We start from the raw sequence: 18,389 nt of genomic DNA, 5'->3' as shown, positions 1-18,389 counted from the left end.
TAAATAAATCATATTGATCACAGCAGGAAAAAAATGGAGGACTGGATGATGTCACTGAGACACCCAAACCATCCAGATCATCGGAAGGAGTATTTCCAGTTTACACTTATGAACTGAGAACAAAACAGCCCAGTGCAGTCTCTTTCCAGACAGACTGAATCCTTACGCCTAACCTTAAATCCTCCACACCTCAGGCTCCCAGGCACTGTGGCCAGAGAAAGAAATGTCCTGATATTCTACCCCCAGAGGGAAGAGGCTTCAACAAGAACAGCATGCTTCCCCCCCCCCTCTACCTCGCCCTTCCCAGTCAATCTCATTTGCCCCATCAATCAAGCCCTTTATAAGATTGTCATCTCGCATAAACAACCAGCACCTTTTTCACAGGAGCACAAAACACACGTTCCTTCCAGACCCATGCTCTGTTTCCAGACCCTCCCTCATACTGACAAGCACCCTTACCTTGCAGCCATCAGCTGCCAGAACGGAGAAGACAGAAAGAAAACGATTCCTTAATGCAGTGACATATTGGTGCAATCATTTCTGTCGATGGAAAGAACTTTCCATCTGTGGACTGTATTTTCACTTTGCCTTCCTTTCCCAGTTGCGGCCCACATGTTCTCTGAAACGCTGCTCCTGGGGAACAGGGGGCCTTAAGGGAAGAACTGGCAAAATTAAGCAAAAATGTACTGCTGGATCTAATCTGTCGTCTGGCCTATCCCCCACTTAAAATCTGAGAATCTTAAAATGGAGATGAGGAAATTAGAAAGAGAACTTGGGAGAGTAAAAACTCTAACATCATGCACGGTGTTATGGAATGCTTGACGCGTGGAAACAAACAAAGACAGCTATCTGGGAACAAAGTTGGTCCTGGTTCAAGATGGGAAATGTTTTTAAAAGAACAGGCTGGGATTCGGCAGCCATTTGCAGGGGCTGCAAGGGAGAAATGGCACCACCAAAGCCATTTTGGTGTAGTCGTTAGGAGTGCGGACTTCTAATCTGGCGAGCCGGGTTCGATTCTGCACTCCCCCACATGCAGCCAGTTGGGTGACCTTGGGCTCGCCACAGCACTGATAAAGCTGTTCTGACTGAGCAGTGATATCAGGGCTCTCTCAGCCTCACCTCCCTTACAGGGTGTCTGTTGTGGGGAGAGGAAAGGGAAGGCGATTGTAAGCCACTTTGAGACTGCTTCTTGTAGAGAAAAGCGGCATATAAGAATCAACTCTTCTTCTTTAGAACAGGGCAGAAAAGAAATAAGCACAATAATTTCACTCTAAGAAGTGTCAGTTTCAAGGACTGAAGGTTCAGACTGAAGGTCAGGAGGGGGAGGCTCTCTGAAAGCCCCCAGGAGAAGTGGCCTCTCTCCAATCAGTACTAATACACACTTTCCTGTCATTTCTCTAGGAAAACAGAAAGCTGGAGGAGGACTGAGTGGGCCAGATTAATGTCCAGCTAGGCAAGCATCCTGTTGCCTCCCCTGGCTTGGAAGGGCATCGACCCACCAGAAACTGCCATTCGGAAGTCCACTGCCTTATGACATGCAGGCCTATAGCTACTGGCATGTACTTGTCCCTAACCCTATATTATGTAAGTAGCGAACCTCACTAAATCCTGTGGCAGTAAGTTTAATAAGCTAAGTATGTGCTATTATCAAGCAATAGTTCCTTCTGGCAGCTGTGAATATGCTACTCATCAACTTCACTGGGTGTTCCAGCATTATTGTGAAGAAGGAAGTTCTCTCTCCCTTATGATGCCTAATTTTGGAAATTCTAGGATGTCCCCCCCGCCATAGACATCCATACTGAGAATGATCTAGCCTTTCCTCATAGTAACTTGATAATTTTGGTTGCCTTCCCCCACTTTGCTCCGGCTCTACAATTTTATTTTGGAAATAGGGTGACCAGACTTGTGTACAGTATTCTAAAAGTAGCTGTGCCTAAATCTGCCCTGAGTTCAGGGCAGAATATAAAGGAGTCTCGAAAAGGTTTTGCGAAACAGAACTGCAGGGGCCATTTACTTCTCACAATCCTTAGGGAACCAGGATCTGCTAAGTGTCACTCACAGTTTTGTAAACTTAAAGTGTCTCGTGGAAGTCTGTGTTTATATGAGACTGCCCTGGAAGACTGGAAAACCACAGCTATTTAGAAAATTTCCAACTGATCCTTACAAGGCTGCAAACTTAAGAACACAAACGTTATGTAGTATCTGGGCCCAGTTTAAGCTGACGATTCCCTTAAGAGCTCCCTAAGCATTCTTGCATGTTCATTTTTTTCTAACACAATTTCATTCAGCCATTCAGATCCATAGGGAAGCCTTCTTCAAATTCTACCAGCCCATGAATGTCTGGCCTCCCTGAATATGGTCCCTGACCCGTTGAATTCTCTTCCTGGGACAGCTCACCAACCTCCAACTCTATATTTATAGGAAGAAAATGAAAACTTCGTAAAGAGGTTTTGACTTCATATTCAGAAACCAGCATTCTGACCTTTGCTTTCAAAACAATCTAAGAAGCTGAGTGTTACTTTATGAGTTTTGTTACTTATCTCATGCTTTCTTCTGGAAAGAGGAGCAAAATAAAATGTCTAGGAATAGACAGACACCTCATTCTGAAAATCTGATCAGCAGGCTGCTTTTACCACCCACTGCCCTGCTTTATCGTTTGTGTCCTAGCCGAACAAACTAGTGACAGATACCTTCCCTGGACATAATGGGCGAGGGAAACTAATCTGCTCTGCTTGGGACATAATGACCTAGCTGGCAGCGAGGCAAAGGACTACAGGTTAAGCACGAGAGGCTGAGAAACTAAACCACTTCTCCAGCCGTACGTAACAAAATACAGTTGAAACATTTATTTCTGAGATCTCATGCTTTTCCAGGTCGCTCTCCAAGTCAAAGGACCAGCATTTACAAAAGGCTCCACTGCCTGAGGTGCTTCAGGTAGTCATGAGATCTAGGGCACCTTGGACATGGTGCCCGAGCTTCAGAATTCCTTGTTCACCTGGCCAAATCTTTAGAAAACAGGTGAAACTGGTCTTGTCCCAGAGAGGATATTCCTTCCTGGAACTACTTTAGAAGCTGGTATTTACACACTCCTTCATTTTTGTTCTCACTCGGCTGTTCCCTAGCTGTAGGATTATTTTACCACTGTCGTTTTCAACTATTATTTTGCTGCATTTTATGGTTCAATTTGTTAACCCCCTTGGATGCCTCATCAGATAAACAGGATTGGAAATCTGAGCAGGAAAGCAATAAAAATACAACAGAAGATGGGTAGACCCATGCTGGGAGATTAGAGCAAACAATAACAGGGTGTGGCAGAAGGAGTCAACCAACGAAACAGGGCTTGATCGTTCCTTATATGTCACAACAGCCTAAGTATGCAGAGTGCCTTGCTATCCTGCAGATCTGGGGCTGTGCTTCAGAGTGACCTAGTGCTGCATTTGCTTTCTTCTGCCTGGGAAAGATCTCTCTTGAAAGGAATCGGATCACAGGCTTAACCAAGAACACGGCTGGACAACTTCAAAGGTATTCAGAGAGACAGAAGCCTTTTGCGCAATCCAGGTTAGAGGCCAATCTGAAAAGTTTCAGTTTCAAGGAAGCTATTTTTATAACATTCGGCTTGTTTATGACACACAGAATGTTCTCTCAGACCTGACAGTTACCACGTTCTCCCCCCCCCCCCCATCTGAAGCCATGCACCTCCTTCCTTCCACGCTCTATTCTACCTTCCTGTTGCAGCTGCCTCTATTCTAAGCGACACATTGAATCCGAAGACGATTGAAGATGATCTGATCTTCGCAGAGAATGATCAAAAAGTGTGAGAGAGAGAGAGGGGGCAGGATACCATCATGTTCCTAGGCAAGAGATAAATGGATACAGAATATCAAGCGGCATATCTAGGGCAGGATAGTTAGGACTCCCAACTTTAATAAAACCAATCGATAGCTTTTGTGGTTTAAGAACTGAAGGAGCTAAAAAGATATCTCTGGCATCACGCTGGATTTGGGATTCCGGGCCTTTCAGAAGCCATGGCACCTGCTTTCCTGCCGTTATCTCATAATGTGAGAATGCTTACTGTATGTTCCCTTTTAGAAAATGAAACCCTGCCGGTTTGCTGTAGTGGTTAGAAGTGCGGATTTCTAATCTGGCATGCTGGGTTCAATTCTGCGCTCCCCCACATGCAGCCAGCTGGGTGACCTTGGGCTCGCCACGGCACTGATAAAGTTGTTCCGACTGAGCAGTGATATCAGGGCTCTCTCAACCTCACTTTCCTCACAGGGTGTCTGTTGTGGGGAGAGGAAAGGGAAGGCGAGTGTAAGCCGCTTTGAGCCTCCTTCGGGTAGAGAAGAGCAGCATATAAGAACCAGCTCTTCTTCTTCATATGCCCAGTTTAAATTTAACTAACAGGATACAAGCTCGAGAGTTTCTTGTGCTACAGCTGACTTTGCCACTTAAGGTACTTTGTGCCAGGATCAGTCAATGTACAGCCACATCCAACCCCACCACAGCCTGAGAAAACTTCAGCGACTGCCATGCAACAACTGACCCAAAGAACAGCCCTGCTGCGGAAAAGGGGAACCCCTTTCAGAGAAAAGGCCTTCCTTCATCTGCTATGTGTTGCCTACAGCCATACAAGACAGCCCTCCCACATGACCCCCACCCCGAAAGAACTCCTCACATGCTACTCCCATTATGAAAAGCTTTGCATTGCAACAGGGCAGACTGACTCAAGCCCAGTTGACTTTTGAACAAGCTACATACCTGCTGATTTAGAACTGAACAAGCGCTTTCAATTTATTGCAGGGGTCCCCAACCTTTTGGCACATGGGGGCCACACTAGCATGCTCAGAGCCTAAAGAGGGCCACATCTTAAACCAAAATGTAACAAAATTATTAACCTACTTAATTAGATCAAAAGTTAACATTCAAAGGTAAATGAAGAAATGTTAACTGTAATTTTACTGTGGATTCTAAACATGCTCACCTAGTTGGTGTGATTTTTGTGGCCGTTTTCTGTTAGCCAAGGCATTGATGTCCAAGACAAGGGGCGCACAGAAAGAGGTCGGGGGCCGCATGCAGCCCATGGGCCTCAGATTGGGGACCCCTGATCTATTGCCATCCCTTCCTAAACTACAAGTCACATCAAACGTGGGTCTTCAGTCAAAACAAGTGTTACCGCAAGGAATTTCCCAAGTGCAAACACATTACAGGGAGCAGGTTTGTGTTTTTCTGCTCCGAGAAAAACTGTGCACCTCTTGGGAATCCACACTGATTGAACAGCAACTATGTTTTTCTCAGAAACAGACACAATGCTCGTGCTTTCAAAACACATCTTGTACAACAACTCGCACTATTCCAAGTGTTCAGGTTCCATTCTCTTCCCCAAAGCAGCAAGAACCCTACAATTAGATCATCTAGTGCAGGGGTAGTCAGCCTGTGGTCCTCCAGATGTCCATGGACTACAATTCCCATGAGCCCCTGCCAGCCTTGCTGGCAGGGGCTCATGGGAATTGTAGTCCATGGACATCTGGAGGACCACAGGTTGACTACTCCTGATCTAGTGCAAACAGCGGTCCTAATGCACACTGGGAGGGGGGGCCCTCTCCTACTGCTTTTTATTCCAAAATGTAACATTATGAAGATCCATTATGGGCTCCGCATATCCCACATAGCTTGTTACCAAGTTACAGCACAAAGATGGCAGGAAGAGAGACTGAAGAAATCCTCATTCTATTATGAAAACTTTGTGTGATCTATACTGCAAACTGTGTAGCTTGCCTTTCTATCTCGGAGGTGCTAGTTTCTCTCCCTTTCAGCACTTTCCTGCTTCAGGATGCTTAGGGCTGATCCTGCGTTGAGCAGGGGGTTGGACTAGATGGCCTGGATGGCCCCTTCCAACTCTATGATTCTATGATTCCTTTTACGCCATTAGGAATGGATGCTTGGGCTTTTGTTGGCACTGCACACTTCGGATTGCCAGGCTCATATGCAGCAGAGGTCACTGTGAGTTCCTAACCACTTGAGTACAAACCGGGCCCTCATGATGCACTCTCCCCAACAATTATTAAAACTCTTTTCTGAAGGCACTACACATTATCTAAGGCGGTGGTTCTCAATCTGGGGGTTGGGACCCCTTTGGGGGGTCAAATGACCCTTTCACAGGGGTCGTGGCAGGGCAAGCAGCTTGGGGGTGGGCACCTTGTGGGGTAGATCGAAATCGAGCATTTGCCTGTCTGGAGCAGCAAAAAAGAGCATGGACATTGTGGGACAAGAGGTAGAACTGAACCGAGAAACCCTGGGGGGGAAACCAATTTATATACAATCATGAACAAGGGATCTTCATGCCATCGGTCAGTTTTGGTTTAATTTATGTGAAAGAACACTTGCAGAATTTTATGGTTGGGGGTCACCACAACATGAGGAACTGTATAAAGGGTCGCGGCTTAGGTTTCAAAAAGCCAATATGGTCACACCAGTTTCTATCCTTGTTTGGTAGGGGAACAAGGTAATTCCAGTAGAGTAGACCCATTAACCTACTGGAGCAAAATAAAGCAGAAGTCCACTAGCACCTTATTCCAGTACAAGCTTCTGTGACACAGAGCTCACTTCTTCAGATATAAAAGAAGAAACAAAGTCATTTACCTCACAAACAATGACAGAAAGGCTGGGGGAAAGAGGGAAGAGGTTGAGCAAGTGAGGCCTGATATGATAAATCTGGTGATATGCTCTGCACAGGGATTTGAACTGACTGGGGAGTTTAATAGAAGACTGCAAACAAAAGTGCAATAACAAAATGTGCATCCAAAGGCACCTTTAAGACCAACCAAGTTTTATTCAAGGTGTGACCTTTCGTGTGCATGCACCCTTCCTCAGACAAGAAGGTTGGGTAGGAAGAAAGAAGAAGCAGCACAGAGCATGAAAAAACAGAAAGACTTCAGTAAAGGGTTATGGCGTGATAAAACATGTTAACATCAGTCTGCTGAAGTTCTTGGGTTCAGGATGACAGTCAACTGACAGTTTAAATATTAGCAATTGACAACCTATTATTTGACACTGTTCAGAAGCGGTTAAATATACCATACAGTAAAGAACACAGCTTGCCTAAGTAGCACCCTTCCCTTTTTATTGCATTCAAGTGTCATCTGATAGCAGGAGTGAAGGCTCCTTGTCTCTCAGGGCTGCAGCAGACGGGATTGTACTTGCACAAGTATGCCCCTCCCTCCCTCCTGCTACTCAAGAAGTGAGGGGGCAGGAAGTATGCTTCTGCCTTCTCCCCATTAAGCGGCATGGCCTAACTTCTCCCATTGGTTTTTTTGCTTACCGTCTGAACAGGAGAAAAGACAAGAGAGTTCAGAACGGAAGCATGTACTAAACACACAAACAGGCTAACAGTTCAGCGAGTTGTCAAATAAGATGGAAAATGGAAAGAAATTCCACCCATGCAGTTTTTGCTGTTTGTGAGAGAGACCCGAATTTGATCTTGCATTCTAGAAACATTGCCATTTGGCCGGGAAAGGGCTTCATTTTTTAATCTCATTCGTTAACATTTAACACTGCTGGGGGGAAGGGAAGGAAATCTTACATACAACTAAGGAGCAATTACACGTCTCCAGAACACAGGGATTCGAGCAAATCTCAGCTGGCCTCTTGATCTGATAGCTAGACAGAATGTGAGTTTCAGAGGGCAGCTGTGCTAGCCTGCAGTAGAACAGCTAGGTTCAAGGCCAGTAAACATCTTACAGCCCAAGAAGATTGTCAGGGTATGAGCTCTCGAAGAGTCAAAGCTCTCATATGGCGAAAATTTTGTTGAATCTTGTATGTGCAATGGCCACTAAGTAGTGATGGTCGCTATCTTAGACAGCTTTTTAGAAGGGCAACAAAGATTCATGATAATTCTATGGACAGATGCAGTATTCAGCTGCAACTGACTCCAAGCAATTATACTGCCTTCATTGATAGGAAGAGGAAGGAAAGTCATAAATTCAGCTGTCAGTTGCAGAGGCGTTTCAATACCTCTAGATTTAGAGTAACGCGATGAAAGTTGGGTTTCCCCTATAGTCAACGCAGGAGTTAAACTATGAAACTGGTGTTCCTAGCTATCTGCCAAGCTGAATTTATTCACTTCATCCTGAGACCTGAATGATACAGTCGCAACCAGGAGCTCTTGGCTGGTATGCTGGTATGAATGATTATGTAATTATGTGAGGCTATTTAAATACTATGAAAGTATTTCAGCTAATCAGAAATGAGTGGCTGTCACGCTTGGCATCAAAGACCTGATAACAGGGTGTAGCTGGAGCATCACACCCACAGAAGAAGTCTAATGACCTACCACTGAAACCACTTTAGTTATCACTGATCTTTCAGCTAACACCTAAATACCAACTTAATTTATGCGGTATATTTTACTCAAGACGTGCAGCCATTGCAACCCCGTGGAGAAGCAAAGCTGAGCCCGTCTAAGGGCATCATAGCCACAGGAAAATATGATGTCAATATTCTAGAAGCAGATCATCAGCACGGTTTCCTCCAAAGTTGCAGGACAGCAGAAGCATGTAGATCCTCCCCCACCCGGGTTCTATTTGGTTAGGATCTTCTAACATTCCCTTCTCACCCCCCCAGTTCCAAACAATGGCCAATTTATAACATGAAACCCAGAGCGACACAAAACGCTCTCTCTGTACTGGCGAAACCCAAATCTAGCTTTTGGAATAAACTGTCCCTTTACGGATTTGCTGTACTCAGAATAAATCATGCTAAAGTGCGTAGAGATTTAATATGCATATTAGCTTCTGACTAGAATCAGGGGTTTTGAGAAATGGTCTTTTTTAGCAAGGATCGGAGTGGGAAAAGGTGAATGAAGACTGTGGGCATGCTAAGGGCAAAGAATGGCGGAACGACGACCAAGTTTTCCGAAACAACATGTGCTGCGCAGTGAACAGATACTACAAGTACACATCCAACGCCAGTATTCTCTGACAGTCACCCAACTCAGACTGCCTCACTGTGTGGTCTATTATACCAGTGTTCAAATTCCTTGGGCATAAGCCATGTCCCCATCAGCTGTAGCAACGGTGACTGTGATTTGAACCAGAAGTTTTGTGGCTCAGACCCCACCTGGGAATGATCTCAACAGGAGGCCTTAGGCAAGCAACAAGTTACAGTTGTGGGGATGACAGAACTGTGATCTCATGCCAACCAGATACTCTGCCACAGAGTCACAAAACGACCACTGAAAATACTTAATACCAAATGAAATTCCTTGGTGCCACGGAACCTGCAATTTGCTAAACCCTGGGTTATGTATTGATTTCAGAATCTTAGTCTCTGTATAGTAGGCACCACAATACTTTATCCTGCATGCCCCCCCCTAAACTTCTCACTTTTACTCTATCTCCTCCCCTTGAGCCCAGTCTTTACAATTCTGGCCCCATGACTAGCCCTTGCCATTCACTTTCAGTTCCCTCTACTATTTTTAAGAACCTCAGCGTCAGCTCTCCTGAATCATCAACATTTCTGCTGTTCATCTCTCCCATCCTACTCTTGCTCTGCCAGAATCAAGCCTTGCAGGCATCAATGATAAGCTCTTTTGGGAAGAGAACACGTTCTCTAAAACATCTAGTCCTGGAAGGGCCATTTTTTCCTTATATCAGTCATATTGGCACCCAGTACATTCAGGGATACCTTGTTGCAGGAGCCTGCACTCTCAGCAGGCTTCTGCAGCCACCAAACTGTGGAACCTTTTCCCTATCAAGGCATAGCTCTCCCCTTTTGTTTACTTTCCCAATGGGGAAATAAAGTAGCTTACATTATTCTCCATCTTATCTTCACAGCCACCTTGGGAGGTCACGCATCAAACTTCATGGCAGAGGGTGGGGGACTCAAATCTGGTTGTCACAAACCCTAGTCCAACAGTCCACTACACCACACAGACTACTCTTTGATGGCAATTCAGGGACATCTTTAAAACTCCTCTTTTCTGAAAGGCTTCTGATATTTAACTGGCACTGTGGGATGGGATGGGGATTTTTTGACCCGCTTTAAATCAATTCTATACTGCTGATCTAATCTGCTTCAAATTGGGTCTGCACTGCTGCTATTCAGATATGAACTAATGCTTCTATTCTATATTGCTTCTAATTGTGTTTGTTATCTTCTATTTTAAGAACCTTCATTTTTTTAAATAAACTAACACAAACTCAAATACTTTGAAACTCAAATACTTTGGCCACCTCATGAGAAGGAAGGACTCCCTGGAGAAGAGCCTAATGCTGGGAGCGATAGAGGGCAAAAGAAGAAGGGGACAACAGAGAATAAGGTGGCTGGATGGAGTCACTGAAGCAGTGGGTGTGACTCCGGGGAATGGTAGAGGACAGGAAGGCCTAGAGGATCATTGTCCATGGGGTCGTGATGGGTCAAACACGACTTCGCACCTAACAACAACAACAACACAAACTTACAAGAGACCAAACTGTACACGCCTTATACTGATCTAGGATATACAGAAGCAAGTAAAACAGCACAGCTGTAAGACACATTCCAAATAACTGTATACAATTAGCACAAGAAAGTACATCAATATAGAGAGATCATCAAGAAAACTCTCATTGTTCCTTGGCAAAATGACTAACATATCTAAAGCAAGACTGCCATTACTCTGCACCAAGTCAAAGGCGATTCTGAGCCCAGAATATATACCGAAAAAGATATGTGTAAATCTACTTAACTTATTCAGTGCACTAGAGCAGAAGTGTGACACCAGCAACAACAAAAGCAAAGAGAACTAGAAACCATGAAGAGAAGCCTAAATCCTAAACACAGGTCCCACCCAGTCAACCTCACAGCAGATTCTAATGTGAGGGCTAGGAGCTTAGGGCTTAATCCATTTATTTCATGCTTGAGCAATATCCTGAAAGCAGAGTGCATAATGCCTAAATAAAAGTAGTAAAGCAGGCTAACAGAAAGTCTGCTGCAATGTAGAACAAGTTGAAGGTATCCATGCACTGCAGCTATCCCTCCAAGATAATGACTCTCACCTGAAGGGTGGCATCTTCACATAGATGCAGGGTGGCCACCCTAAAGTTCTTCTCTCCTGGGGGAGGGGGGGTCTTTTGGCACCCCCCTCCCCCTTCAAAGTCTCCACCTTGAAAAATCAGTGCAGGAGGATCTCAGAAGAGGTCTTGTTTCTTCAACTGTATAGACAAATCCCAATGTCTAGAATGCAGGGGAGGGAAGCGTTGTTTTTGTAGTCCCCACTACTGACTCAAGAAGTGACAGTCTTGTCTTCTGATGTCAAAATTATGCATACCTCTTGCAGAATCTCCCATTCACAGGGAGGGATGTCTTGTTCTTCAATAATGACCCAGTACCTCTTTGCCATCAGTATCCACTTGCTCTGCACAGTCAGTGTTCTCACACACAGTTCTGTATATTGAAGCGTAGCAGTTTTGATCAAATGCAGCGTAGAGAAAGTGTTACACTCTCCACTGGATTTAAACTGGCCAAGTGTGATCTCCCAGAAGGAGGCACAACGCAGCACCTCCTGTTGCGTCAACCTCAGTCACCATGATCCTGTATAACAAATAAATCTGGATTAGAATCCACCTTTTGATCTCCAAGCCCAATAAAGTTGATCGCTGCTGCTATTATTACCCAGATTATGACCTGGCTTGATAGCTTTTCCTATACGTGGATCTACTGCTTCACACTGACTCTGCTTAAATAAATAAATAAAATCATCTGCCATATCTAGAATGAGTTGTAACATTGCATCAAAACCCAGAACACTCTCCCCTCCACCTACCCCTAAAGCATTCCATTTTCCTAAACACAAACGCACACTATAGGAGTGTCCCCCTGAAAGACAGAAGCAATCAAATTTCTGTAAAAGCAGACTTTGCCTGAATATGCAAAAGGGTGCTTGACACTCATCCCCTTCCCTATATATATTTAGGTTTTGGATTCTTTGCACCGATGCAGTTACCTTCTGCCTCTTTCAACACAAATGCTCTATACGTCTATCTGGGGAAAGAGCCACAATTGACAAAGCACTAGGACAGCCAGATACTCTGTCACTCTCCTCACAGGGAGAGTGTTCGAGACCCGTTTGAGGGTTTCGCCTTAACCCCACTCTGCCAGAAGCCGTCCTCACACCCCCTCCCCCTTCCCCCGTATTAAATAAAGTATGACAGCCCACACAGCCAGAGGATTGCGCTTTCTCCGGCCCCCTGTCCCTCGCGCGCCTCCGTCGCCGTCCCTCTCTCCTCACCCCCGACCGCGTCTCCCCCTTTGCGCGAGGAAAAGCGCTCGCGTCTTGCCTCTTCTTCCCCCCCTCCGCACACCGACCGGGAGCAACGGCAGCAAGCGCCTGCCAGCACCAGAATTCCAGCCACTTCCGTCTGGCAGCGCCGGAAGCGAACCCATGGCAACCAGCTGTCCCACCCACCCCCGCTCTCGGCTTCCCATTAGGCCCTGCCCACCTTCCCGCCTCCTACGAAAAAAGGCCTCGACGCGGCTTCTGGGGGTTTCCATGGCAGCCGCTTATCTCAGTAGCGGCCACGCCCCTAAGGAAGGCCGCGCGCCGAAACCAGGCGGGTGCGCTCTCCAATGACTGCCCTCCCTCCAGCCCCTGACACGTCAAAAGCAACGCCCCTCCGGGATCAAGGGGAGGGGTCGGAAGGAATGGGCCCGTTCTAGTCTCTCTTGTGCGCGCGTGCTGGGAAACGACGTAAACGAACGTCTCATGCCGCCTCGGAGGTCCGTCTAGGCCACGCCCACGGTGTCAATCACGGTGGGGGCTGGCGCTTTAACTCACCCACGTGCCTCTCCTGCCCCCTAACGGCTCCGAATGGCCGTTAATTAATTTCTTCTCCTGCCTGGACAGGCCTGATGCAAGTGAGGGAAAGTGATCGGTCCACCGGCAAAAGTCCCACTGGCCATAATGGCCGGCGCACCCTTGGGAGGCGAGCGCCACCCTCTGTCCCCATGTGCCAAAATCCCATGCAAATGGAGCTCTTGCAGTCCTGGGGAAAGTTCCAAGCACAGAAGGCCGGGATATGACTGTCAACAGGACTAGGGGCAGACATCTGGGCATGTGCAGAGTGCAAACACATAGTCTGAGCAGTCCCCGAGTTCCCTCAGCACTGACAGCATGGTTGCTGCTTTCTTGTGAATGTACAGTGAGGAGGCCAAATAAGTGAGGAGGATCACCAACAACACGTGGGCCCCACTGCATCAATGTGCTTTATTTATTTACTAGGGGCAAAGCCCGTTGTATCCAAGAATGCAGTGGGTGCTAGAGCTTGGCAGTGGGAAGAGGAAGGGGAGGAGTTGTCCAGCCTGTAAGGGCATGGGGTTGAATGTGTGTGTTGTGTGGGAGGTTGTGGTGGCATGGTGGCCAATGAGGCCATGGGTGTGGAGATATGGGTGTCAAGAACCTGTGGTGTGGAATGTTCGTTGAGTGTGGGAGAGGACCGACCTTTGGGAATTGTGGCATAGTGGTTACAGATGAGCTTTCCAGAGCCATGTACTCAGATATGTGAAGGGAAAATCAGACTGGAGACTCTTCTTAGGGGAAGATTACATGGCAACCAATTCCCCCCAGTTCTGCGTCATTTCCCTTCTTGTGTGAATTAGGCCACATTCATCGAAATACCCCTCTGCCCTAATACACATGGGGACACAGTACACAAGTGTCCACCCTATTCCTTCTATCTCCCATGTTTTCACTGTTGGTAAAATGTTATGTGCCCACATGCTTCTTTCATGGTTGCTCCTTAGAAGAACGGATTTTTGTACCCTATTGCTTACTACCCAAAGGAGTCTCAAAGCGGTTTACCTTTTCCATTCGTCTCTCCACAATAGTCAACCTGTGAGGTATGTAGGGTTGTGAGAGATCTGAGAGAACTGGGAATGGGCCGCAGTGACCCAGCAGGCCTCAGGTGTCTCAAAGCATTTTCCAATCGTCTTCCCTTTCTCTCCCCATAGCAAACTCCACATGAGGGAGGTGGGGTAGCAAGCTTCACATGTGTGGCCTGGAGAGCTCCTGGAATTACAGCTCACCTGCAGAGTATAAAGATCAGCTCCCCAGGCAGAAAGGGCTACTTTGGACAGGGTTGTGGTAGAGAAGAAACATTTAAGGCTTCCCACACAGGTTGTTGTTGAATTGAAATACTTGAGGCCTACTGCACAGGGTTGTTGTGCAGATGAAACAGGAGACAAAAGAGCCAGTTTCCTCTGCAGAATAACGCTGTGCAGTGGCCTCAAATCTGCAGAGAGTTGCAAAGAAGAAAGGCACATGGCTTGGCTGTGTCTAACCTCTGGGCAGAGCAGTATTTTAACTGAGAATGGGCTTTTCTGTGGCCTCCCTGTCAGGCAACTGTTTGGCAGAAGGGGAAAGTCCCCCCCCCCTCAAAAGGAAGGCCCTCAGTCTCCCCTGCGTTGCTCTTGGAAAGGCCTCCTTCCCTCAGTCAGGGCCTGTCAGATGTTCCTTCGCAGCAGGCCTGAAGGGGGGAGGGGGAGCACTCTGCAGCCTCCTGCCAGCTCTGTCAGGGTTCTGAGGCAATTTGCAGTTGGACATGGCAGTTAGGACAGCCTTGGGGCAAAAAGGGCTGGCGCAGCTTGTGTTCTCATCCCCCTTGGCAGCTCTACTGACCTCCTCTCCCTGCGGTGGTCAGGAGCAGACTGGCAGCCAGACTGGGCTGGGTGAATGGAATTTTGGTCTGTCCTGGTGAGGGGCCAATAGGAAGTCGCTTTGCGCGCCTCCCCATTGGCTGCTTGGCCCTGGATGGACACTCGGAGGGCCCAATCAGGAGACGCTTCACGGCTCCTGATTGGGCCCTCTGAGTTTTTATCCTGGACAGGGCCCACCCTAACTCCTCCCCAGGTGGCCTTACCCTTTTATTTAATACCGCAGGAGCGGATACCGCAGGAGCGGTTAAAGATTCCATTCCTTAGATTCTCCAGGGACTCATGGTGGGTTACAATATAACCCCCCCCCATAAAACACGATAAAACCGCATCCCATAATGATAAAACTAGATTGGCCGTATAATCCCTCCCCCCATCCCTGCAGTTGTCTACCTTCCAGAGTGGAGGTAACCACTAATGGTGGCATAGGTATGATGTCCAAACCACTAATGGTGGCATGGGTATGGTGTGGCACTCTTGTGTGATTTTGGCTACAACTAAACGGTTACAGTAAGTAAATATTATTGGCCAGAGGGAGGTTTAACTTCTGTATGAATGGCCGTAGGATTATGCTGTCAGTCACCCAAAGCTATCAGAGCAGGATAAGAACTAGCCATGGAAAGGGGCAATTGGGCATCTCTGGCAGGTATGCTGCATTTTGGCAGGCCTTTCCAATGTCACTTGACACAGCAGCCGGACACAGATGTTTCCCAGGCGAAAGCTTTCCTCGTAGCACCATGCCGGAAAAAGCGTAGTCTTCTGCATTTCTGCAGCAGCATTGCACAAAGAAGATAGTCACTGGGTGCTGCAAGAACTTAACTGGGACTTCAGGCACTGTTAGATGTTATTGCAACTGGAGCCCATGGGCAAGGCTGTTCCTGAAAGCGCCCTAATGCTGCCTTTGTTCTCGAACCACTCTCCTTGAATGAAGCCTGTCAACAGTGCTGAGAGGCTGCTTCAGCTCTAAGAGCTTTGTAAACAATTCGCTGTTAAGTGAGCAGTCAGACAGTGATGACTGAGCGTTTTCCCTGGCAAGGTTTTTAATTCATTCTCAGCCTTCTGGTTATTCAAACAAACATGACAAGGAGCCAATAAAGTTCTCAGGAGCTCAGACCTCCTGTATATGTTGCCTCTGAGCAAAGTAGACTCTACAAAAACTTACGTCATCATGCTCATATTAGCCTGAATTCACAGGCAGGTCTGCTGTTTCCTTTTGGGTCAATCGGGACAAAAGTTCTCATAGCACATTTTTTTCTTGTTGGAATATGCAAGATCTGCCATGTTCATGATTTAACAGCAAAAAAAAAAATTCACTTGGCATTGGAAGAGAGATGTAGTTCGCATATTTAGATTAGGAACTTCCTGGTATTTTCAAATAATCTCTTTCTGATTGGCTCAACTGCAGACTTCCTGCTCTTTTGAGCACACTTCCTCCCTGATTGTCTGAAGAACAACAGTTGGTTAGACAGTTAGGACTATCTCTCTCTTCTCTTACAAAGTTTGTTTCGCTTTTCAAAATTTATTTTCCAGTTTATCCCCTGCATGCTGGCGCTTCTCGAATAAAACTGTTTTATCCTTTTAAGCAGCTTGTGCTGTGCTTTCCTGCATATTTAAACTCTGCCAACATTTATGCCATGTTTCCTTCAAAGAGCAATAGTGTATTTCAGGGCCATTTTGCCCATTCTGCCAAGCAATCGCAAACTCATCAAGCCCTCAATCTTTCTTGTAAAGCAGGTGTCTTTTTCTTCCATGCGACAACTGCAGCAAGGATGGTGATCGCAAGAAGATGGAGACAAGATGATATTCCATAAATAACAGACTGGATTGAAAAGCTGGGAGACTCACTAAAATGGCAAAGCTTACTAATCTAGTTAATGGAAGACCAGTAGAAGAATTTGAAGAACATTGGGGGTACTTTTCACAATATCTAGCGAGATAGGTATATATGTATCAACAAGTATCAATAAGCTAGTAGGGTAAGCTAACTTGTCATGGAATTATCATCTTTTGCTCTTCTCTCTGTGTTATTTCCTTTCTTAAACTAAATAAAGGCTGGAGCTATCCAGCATTAAAAAAAATAAAAATAATCAAGCCCTCCAAAGCCTCTCTCTGCCCCACCTCCTTTCTGTCCCTGCAATACACTGATAAGAGAGCCATAACCTGCTTTGGGGTCCAAAACATTGTCTGAGCACTGATCAAGAGTGCCACCAAGTTGCAGCCAATTTCTGGTGACTCCATAGGAATTGCAAGGCAAGTGGTAGCTTGCCATTGCTTGTAGCTGTGTAGCAACCCAGGACTTCATTGGTGGTCTCTTCTCCAAGATACTAACCAGGCCCAACCCTGCTTAGCTTTTGAAATCTGATGATATTGGGCTAGCCTGGGCCAGAGTTGTGTGAGGCTTGGTTAATATGGTGCCTTGCCAAATAATGAAACTCTCCTTAGCCGCACTTAATCATTTAGGAGTTTTACCATTTTCCTCCCTGCATTTGTCTCCAAACATATATTATCTTCCAGAGTGTGCTGTGGCTGCCTTGGGGTCTGGAGCCTGATCAGGGCCATCCTGTTTACTTCTCCCAATTGGACGGGCCTGCTGACAACATATTTGAGCTCTCAGATTCAGCAGGTAGCCAAATTAGCCATCTGTGCTGGAAAAGGAACTTTGGCTTCTTTCCCAAGAAGAAAAGGGATCCTTTAATGGTACCCACAGGAGGTGTGACTTGGGAGACCCCTGATTATGATCTCCTGCCTTTTTCTAAAAGGATAAAAACTAGGGGGGGGGGGGAGTAATTTGGAATGGGGACACCAAACTGGGGAGGGGGGAATGGAGTTAACCCTTTCCTCCCCAAACCATTCTTCTGATGTAAATCCATCACCCCTTCCTCTCCAGGGCTATTTACCATGGGGGAGAAGCCCACTAGAGTCAAAAGACATATAAAGATGCTGGATTAGAATAGGAATGTTATTACTCTCCCTCCCTGTCTGATCCTGGAATATTACCCAGACGCTCTCCCTCCTCCTGACACACACAAAGCGGCCCGGCTGGTAGTGTTGCACTTTCTCTCTGTCTTTTCCCCAAACCCATTACAGGATAGGATTGATTCCTCAAACTGCTAGAACCTCTAAAAATACCATTAGAGGTGGCACCACTTCAGGTGACCATTAATAGCTCCAGAGATTCTTTAAACATGCTTATTTAAATAAAGGAGAAAGAACCCCGATACAATCTGAGTTTAAGCCTGCTAACATGACCAAGCAGCGCTTAGCAGGTAGTCTGTATAAGTCCAGCCACAGCATTGCAATACACCAGCCTTTCTCAACCTTTTAACTGTTGAGAAACCCCTGAAACATTTTTCAGGCTTCGAGAAACTCCAGAAGTGACGCTATCATGCAGAATATGGTTGAGAAGCAGAGCAGTGTACATGCCTACCCGGAGCCCCTCCCCTTCCTACCCGCTCCAGGCCCATCATTGGCCATTTTGGAAGGGGGGGTAGGTCAGCCTATGGCCATGTCACCCAATAAATGTTTAACAAATTCAAAAAACATATTAAAAAGTAATTAACTCCCACCAATTCTTGGAAGCCTTCCAGGCCCATCAAGAAACCCCAGGGTTTCATGAAACGCTGGTTGAGAAAGTCTGCAATAAACTGAACGTATTATGAAAGAAATCAGAATGTCCTACATGGCACTGCTAAAGTTAAAAAGAA

The 18,389-nt window shown here is 46.3% G+C and overlaps 1 protein-coding gene across 5 annotated transcripts in view; it reads right to left on the bottom strand.

Annotated features, from left to right (window-relative positions):
- MGAT1 (alpha-1,3-mannosyl-glycoprotein 2-beta-N-acetylglucosaminyltransferase) overlaps window positions 1-12,613 on the bottom strand; it is a 43,709-nt gene extending 31,096 nt beyond the window's left edge. The window contains exons 1-2 of one of the 5 annotated variants that reach the window (XM_077324691.1): window positions 12,477-12,613; window positions 11,034-11,568 (exon numbers count right to left, since the gene is read on the bottom strand). The gene's annotated coding sequence lies outside the window, so the exon portion shown is untranslated. Of the gene's footprint in view, window positions 1-11,033; window positions 11,569-12,193; window positions 12,217-12,265; window positions 12,442-12,476 lie in introns of those variants that run through there. The other 4 variants (XM_077324689.1, XM_077324690.1, XM_077324688.1 and 1 more) reach the window with 4 other exon arrangements.
- Window positions 12,614-18,389: the final 5,776 nt, after the last annotated feature.

Source organism: Paroedura picta, chromosome 3 (assembly GCF_049243985.1).
Source record: "Paroedura picta isolate Pp20150507F chromosome 3, Ppicta_v3.0, whole genome shotgun sequence".
In the NCBI taxonomy this organism is placed as follows: domain Eukaryota; kingdom Metazoa; phylum Chordata; class Lepidosauria; order Squamata; family Gekkonidae; genus Paroedura; species Paroedura picta.
The sequence above is the reverse complement of the archived record's forward strand: the minus strand, read 5'-3'. Positions and strand labels throughout refer to the sequence as shown.